This window comes from Ixodes scapularis, unplaced genomic scaffold (assembly GCF_016920785.2).
Source record: "Ixodes scapularis isolate PalLabHiFi unplaced genomic scaffold, ASM1692078v2 PGA_scaffold5__190_contigs__length_132052651, whole genome shotgun sequence".
Lineage (NCBI taxonomy): Eukaryota > Metazoa > Arthropoda > Arachnida > Ixodida > Ixodidae > Ixodes > Ixodes scapularis.
Genome location: NW_024609880.1, coordinates 23,402,219 through 23,409,008, shown reverse-complemented (window position 1 = coordinate 23,409,008; position 6,790 = coordinate 23,402,219). Strand labels below are relative to the sequence as shown.

General features: G+C 41.8%; 1 long non-coding RNA gene across 1 annotated transcript; it reads right to left on the bottom strand.

Annotated features, from left to right (window-relative positions):
• Window positions 1–443: 443 nt before the first annotated feature.
• Window positions 444–3,292, bottom strand: LOC120841126. The gene is made up of 3 exons (XR_006078424.1): window positions 3,261–3,292; window positions 888–926; window positions 444–480 (listed from the first exon to the last, which is right to left on the bottom strand). It is a non-coding gene; the product is annotated as an uncharacterized LOC120841126 (long non-coding RNA).
• Window positions 3,293–6,790: the final 3,498 nt, after the last annotated feature.

The following is a 6,790-nucleotide window of genomic DNA, read 5'->3' as shown; positions in this document are numbered from 1 at the left end:
TAACCATCTTGACAGGGTTAGTTTACAATTGAGTTTTACCTTACATGCAACGAAACATTTTTTGAACTATTCAACATTTTCTAATGTTTTTTTAACAAAATTTTATAAAACAGCTGGGTGATTGTTACATGTGTGCCGTCTTCATTCTGCATTTAACATGCTCTGCGGAATTTGGGTGATGGGGCTACCGTTACGGTAAAGAAAACAATCAAAGAAAAACTTTTAAAGTAGATCTTTTGCTTATATTTTTAATAGTTATGTTGCAATTTTAGTATTCACAGCGTCCCTCCTATCGTTTCAGCGTTGTTTTGTGAACACCGCATATCGGTTCAGTTTCCCTTTATGCTCGTATGTCAGTGCTCGCACTCTGTCTCGCTCAGAGCAGGCTGAGATAATATAACATAGGGTGAGCTGTCGGTCCTAAGGATACACAAACTTCCTTACCAGTGTTCTGGACGCTGTTCTTGAAGTCAACACCCTCTGTAAAGGCAAGGAGGTTCATTGTTTAGGTTATGAGTTTCTACATCTTCATAAAAAAGTCTGGTTCTGATGAACATTTCCTACATCTAGATTATTCAAACAATACGTGGTAGGATTATTATGATCCTGTTCATTTAAACAAAAATAGAGCTTAAAGACTCGAAACAATACTCTAAAAGTCTAAACTTGTTTGTTTCAATACATTCCTGGTATACAAATATATATAAAAGGAAATGCTGTTCGGTATGAAGAGTATAATAATATTATTATTATTTATTTCGGCTCAGGAAAGCCACGATGCAGCAGAAAGGCTGGAGCCGTATACCAATGTAGACCTGCTGTGCCGCTGAAGCTAAGGCGATGAAGATACAAGCAAACAGCTTGAGCGTCATTAAAGAGTGACTTACGCTTGGTGAAAAGAGCTTTAACTTCATCGTACACGTCACCTGTAACATAGAGATGTTCACGCATTATGGTTTAATATAGCGTTTAGAGGTATACCAGATAGCACACGAAAATAGGTGAATTTAAAAGTGTTGTGATTTACAATACTTTTCTACAGCTTCATCTGGCGAAGGCCGAAGACCACGGAGCACAAACATTAATGATATAACTTCAACGCGTCACGGCAAAAGAGAAAAACGTTCAGCCTTTCCACTCTCGTGAAGAAGGAAGACCAGCGGAGCTTACTCGATACACTGCCGGAACGCGCACGCGCCCGATTCCCGCTTCCTCTCTACGACACGCCGCCGATCGTGGATACGTCTCCGGCGAACCAGAGTCGGTCGCACACGGCGCACATGAGGCCAAACGGGTTCTCCACGAACTCCCTCCAGAACCTCGCCGTCGCTCCCGGGACCTGTTCAGCCGGCGTGGAGTGCAGTCGTCGCCGGGCCTCGCGCTTGCGCTTGGCCTCCGTGGCACGATCGTCGTCTGTGGCGTTGGCCCGCCGGCGCCCTTTACATCGCTGGTTTTGTTCTCGGCGGCGGCTTTCCAGGCGAGCGATGTGCTCTTTGGCAAGGGAATCTGAAGCGCTGGACGCATTGGAAGTCGAGGCGACAGCGGCTTTGCGGCGGTTGCGGACCCATTCGCGCTGCTGCGTACGTCGCCGCCCCTTCCGCAGCCTGTCTCCTTTTCCCGAAAGGGCGCGCGGCCGACTCATCGTGAGTCAAACCGAAACTGATAAGAGCGTAGGAAACAGCGCGCAAAACAAACGGGGACGAAGAAGCGAACGTGACGAGCGTTGCGCTCGTTATGTGTGCTTCTTCTTCTTCGTCGTCTGTTTTTCGCGATGTTTCCACGATGAATTACCACCAACGCGCCCAACCACCCATTCTTCTATGATAGCTGGAAAGGTGGCCGCCATCTACGAGCGACGGCGGAAACCATACTGGTTGTGTGCTTGCCGCCGTTCCACATAGATGGCGGTAGCTGTCCAGGTAGGTTTCTGTCGACATACCGGACACGATCCTGGGGAACCTAGCCCTTAAATGGCTACTCCACCCATTTTTTCATTATCTCCGATTTGCTTGAAATTTTGCTAAACTAACCAACAAACATCGCGAAAATAGTATCCCAAATATTAGGTCAAAATATTGTTTTTTCGCGAAGTTATTGAATTTACAGTTTTGGTCCTCACCGTGTTTTTCAAGCTCGAAGTCTCTACTGGCAACAGTGAAAAAGTGACGTCAGTGGAAGGCAGGGGTTCACTCTTTGGGCTGTAGATTTTGTTTTAAACTGATTCGAAGCAGTTTCATGGAGTCAAATGAATGCTTTGGAAGCTCGCTGCAGTACCCGCGCTCCAGCACGGAGCAAATGATCGGCATATTCTATTTTTTGGCTGCTTGCTCGACTGGCAAGCCTGCCTGCCACTGACGTCACGGCCCTGAAAAGCGCGCGTATATTTGAATGTTGGTTTTTGCATCATTTTCATTTGCCGATTTCGCAATAACTATTATGAATTTCGCGATTCTGAATAGCATACCGGAGAGAGTAAAGGCCGGGAAGTCAGAGAATATAGTTAGTTGAGGTAGCTCAAAAAATCGGTGGAGTACCCCTTTAACGGCTCCACTGTAATAAATCTGTTGTATATAAAACAATATGAATATTACTTTTAATAATAATAATCATCTTTATTTTCAAACACAAATCAAACTAGTAAAATTTATGTGTGATTTTTCAATCATTATATTATTTCGCCCTCTTTTTTCAACATGTGCTCCTGCGTGAAGCAAAAATATTTCATGCAGCAGTACTGTGCTTTACAAATTTTATGCACTACTCAAATTCGAGGTACTGAAAGAATGTGTGCACAGTAGTTCAAAATCTTTCAAATAGTACTCGACGGTAATTGTTTTAATACAAAATATTTAAGATAATACACAATATAGAATATGTTTATGGAGTCTACACTCTGAAACTTTGGTGTCAATGCAGCCTGGGAAATCTTTCAAATAATGATTTTTATTAGCAGCTGCATAAAGATCCTGGTCAGCGTCATATCCTGTGCTCGAATATAAGGCTTCATATAGAGATTGAAAATATTTTCGAAATGAATGTACAAACTAAATTTTTAAAAAAATAATGACAATATTTTTAGTTGTCTAGCAACATAATATTAGCACCACTATTTGTGATTTTCGGCAAAATGCAGAACAAAACGGGTTAGATGTGGCCATTCTAATGTGTTAACACTATGATAAACTAATTTATACACAGCAACAAAACAAAAAATGCAAAATTTGTATTCTAATAAAAGTTTTGATAAATCCGTTACTCACCAAGGTCATTAATGCCGGCATACAGTTTTCCTGGTAGAGGAAGGAAACGGAGCATTTATAAAAACAAGAAATTAATATTGCAAGTGGAACGCGTGTTATTTCTCTTGTACAAAGCGAACTTCCATAACTAAAATAGCAACGTTTGTTGTTTCAGTATTTGCGTATTTTTGTTTGTAACATCTGAGGGAGTAACTTATTTTATGAATGCACACGATTCAAAAGAAAGGCCAGCGCAAAAGGCTCACAAGTGCGACTTATCTCTGGTAACTTTGTTTTAGCATTCAAAGTCTCGAACAATTATGAACGGGTTTTCTGTTCTGTATTGGTTGTTACTTACCTTTGATGTATTCCACACGAAAGAGTAGGTCTTGACCTAAAAAAAAAATTAATATATTCGCAATTTTAATTTTGAAACTACCAGAAATTGTTTAAAGGAAAATTTGTGATGCCAACAAAGATTTGTGATCAAACCATGACCGAGTTCGTAGATCTAATTTTAATCGAATACATAAGTTGTATTTCGTTCGTGCCTCCTCACTACCCGAACTTCAGCAAAACATATTTTTGTGTATAGCAGTGATTTGCACGAAACACTTATGATTGAAAATTCAAATCACTCTTGTCATTATATGTAAGAAACGCGCAGTGCATGCTGCTAGTCAGGTGTCAAAATGTAGATGACAATCAATTTTTTTTTGTTTGCTCGCTCTTTATGATTTTTCGTGGCAGTTTTAACTAGAGGCTTAGTTAAAACTTAGACCCATTTAGGTGAAATTATTATTTCAATGACATTCGCATCAGGCTCAAGAAGTGACACTAAGCAATTGTGTTCACCAGCAAGCTTACCTTTCGCGCTAACATTCTTGGCCGGGACAGCATCTGGGAACGCATATTAAAAAGATGTTACAACGCTTATTTTAATAATCGCCCAATATACGGAGACCTGGCAATCCAACTTCCTTAAAAACTATATCAAACAAAGCAGTCATAGCAGGTATTATTGCTGCATATATAACGTTTAACTTTTGAATGGGAGCAACATGCGATATTTATTTTCTTTCTACGTAAATCATCATATTCTAACCCATTCAAATATTTTCCAGGAGCGGGAGCGAAGTCTAACCGCAATGTAAAAGCGTCACCGCTAATTGAATTTTACACTTCTACGGGTTATTCGCGGTTCTGGCTTAAAAAATAATAGGGTTTGCAAAAAAAGAATAAAGAAGAAACATAGTTTATGTTCTGTTCGGTGGCACTAACTATTTCCGGCGAGCCCCAGTTAGAGGCCGCAACTAAGTTCATGAAATGATTCAGGTGCTTTATAAAATACAAGTCGCGTTTTTAACACTTAGCTGAACTATTTTGTAAGTGCTTCTCAGGAAAAAAGCTACACTGGTTGTTCAATTTTTATTTGTTCCCGGTCCAAGTTTTATCACAGTAGAGTGCCACATTTTCGGCCTGTTAGTTTTTCACACTTCATTTTCTAATACGTTCAATTTGCAACATATTTTATAAACGAGGACACAAAAAGCGCTGCCAAACTGCCAAACTCAAAACCTGAATGTTCTTTTATATATTAAATATGTATAAAAATGTTTCAGCACTTACAATTGCTGATGTATTTTACTTAGTGTGTTTTTGCCAGCTTACCTCTCTTTGACGACGATCAAGTTGCACTCGTCAAATATAAAACAAAACGTAACCTTCCGCGAATTCTAAACAGGGTGGTTCCCGCAGTAGAATAATACGTGAGATACCCTAAAGGTTTAAAATGTTGGTACGTTCGAGAAGTTTCTGTTGCAAGTGGACGGTTACAAGTTCAGCGCATATATAAATTACACGCCAGTTGAAAAGAAAAAATTGCCAGGCTGATTGCGCATTTCTTTGGAACAAGCCCATCTTTGTTCCAAGTTTTTGGTTTGTACAACGTCTTTTCGCGAACCGGTTAAACTTACCTTTCACGAAACCTTGGACATCGTACTGGCCTTGGGCCAAACCTGCAAGATGTGAGTGACAGTGACATTGTTTCATGTAATATATTTTGGTACAAATCTTTAGCCAGCGTCACCTCTACCTACCTGTTAAGTTCAGTATAGTTTATCGCATGTAAACCAAACATCAGCTCGTAATTCATTCATGTGCATAACATATAGCTATATAAAGAAGTTGCAATTAAAATTAATTGTGTACCCTTCAAAACTCCCGGTGTACAGCAGAGGCTCCTTGAATGATCAAGAGCATCCTGCAGCTTTCCCCGCAGAAGAGAATTTGTTTAAAAGAGCCAACAATACATACAACTGACGCTACCTTAGTTAAGCATGAGAGGCCCAGACGGACCTCATATAGCTCCTGCGTAAACACAATCACGCAGAAAGCAGTAAAATGTCTGGACGTGTTCTCATCGTATGTCAATCATCGAGGAAATTCATCGTCCTCCTCGGAGTCTGTGGTTGACTGAGACACCCTACATAGCTACTAAGCCAGAGAGGATCTTTTAATGACCAATTCTTTTTAGCCAGGATTGTGCCCGACATCCTCCACACATCTGGCATCTTTTAACTCCAAAGTGGCGGCCCCAATGGCCTTCATCCTATTTTGGCCCTGCTCCGGACGTTTCAGCATGGTTTTCCTGGGTCTGTTCACCAACGTTCAACGGGCTAGCCGCCCCCTACCGGTGTAAACCGACTCGGATCACGCCGGTGTATAAAGGGAATAGTTCCCCAACCTCATCAGCTGCCGCATACCGGCCCATTTTGACAACCTCAGTCATCTGCAGAAAAATAGAACGAATCCTCCACAAAACACGAATTCGTGGCGCACATCAAGCAGCACAAACTTCTCTCACCTTGACAGTACGGCTGTCGTGAGAATTGGATATCTGTCTTTCCACAACATCGTCTCCAAACAGTTGCCTTTAGAGAAGCAGTATCAAGCGCTAAACGTCTTCTTTCGGGAATCCCTCAAGGAAATTTTCTTGGACCAACTTTGTTCAACGCCTTTTTTAATGATTTAACGTCCTCCTAGCATTGCATGCCCCGTCTGTACGCCGATGACCTCATTATTATCCAGCCGGTCCAGCACTACTTCCAGCACCAACAACTTCAAGATCTCCTGTACGTTATCCGCGTTTGGTTCGTAAACAACATGTTCCCCTAGTTTACAGCAAGTACACATCAACCCTGAATATTACATCCAGAAGCCGTGTTTCCGTTCAGCAGTCTCGAGTTCAACGAAACAGCACTCCCTCCTATCGATCGCGCAAGGCTCGTTTGAATAACAGTAGACCCTAAATTAAATTCCTTAGCTCACATTGGTGAGGCGGCTTCCGGTGTCAGGCGGATTCTTGGTTTTCTGCTTCGGGTTACCCGGGGGGCTGGCGATACTGCTCTGCGACACCTATACACTACAGTAGTCCTACCACGCCTGGAGTTCTGTGCCGCCTGTTTGGGACTCCTACCAACTCTCGTTATCAACATCCCTCGAAAGTGTGCAGCGACGCTCTGCTTATGCGGATCGAAGGCGGAATGCCT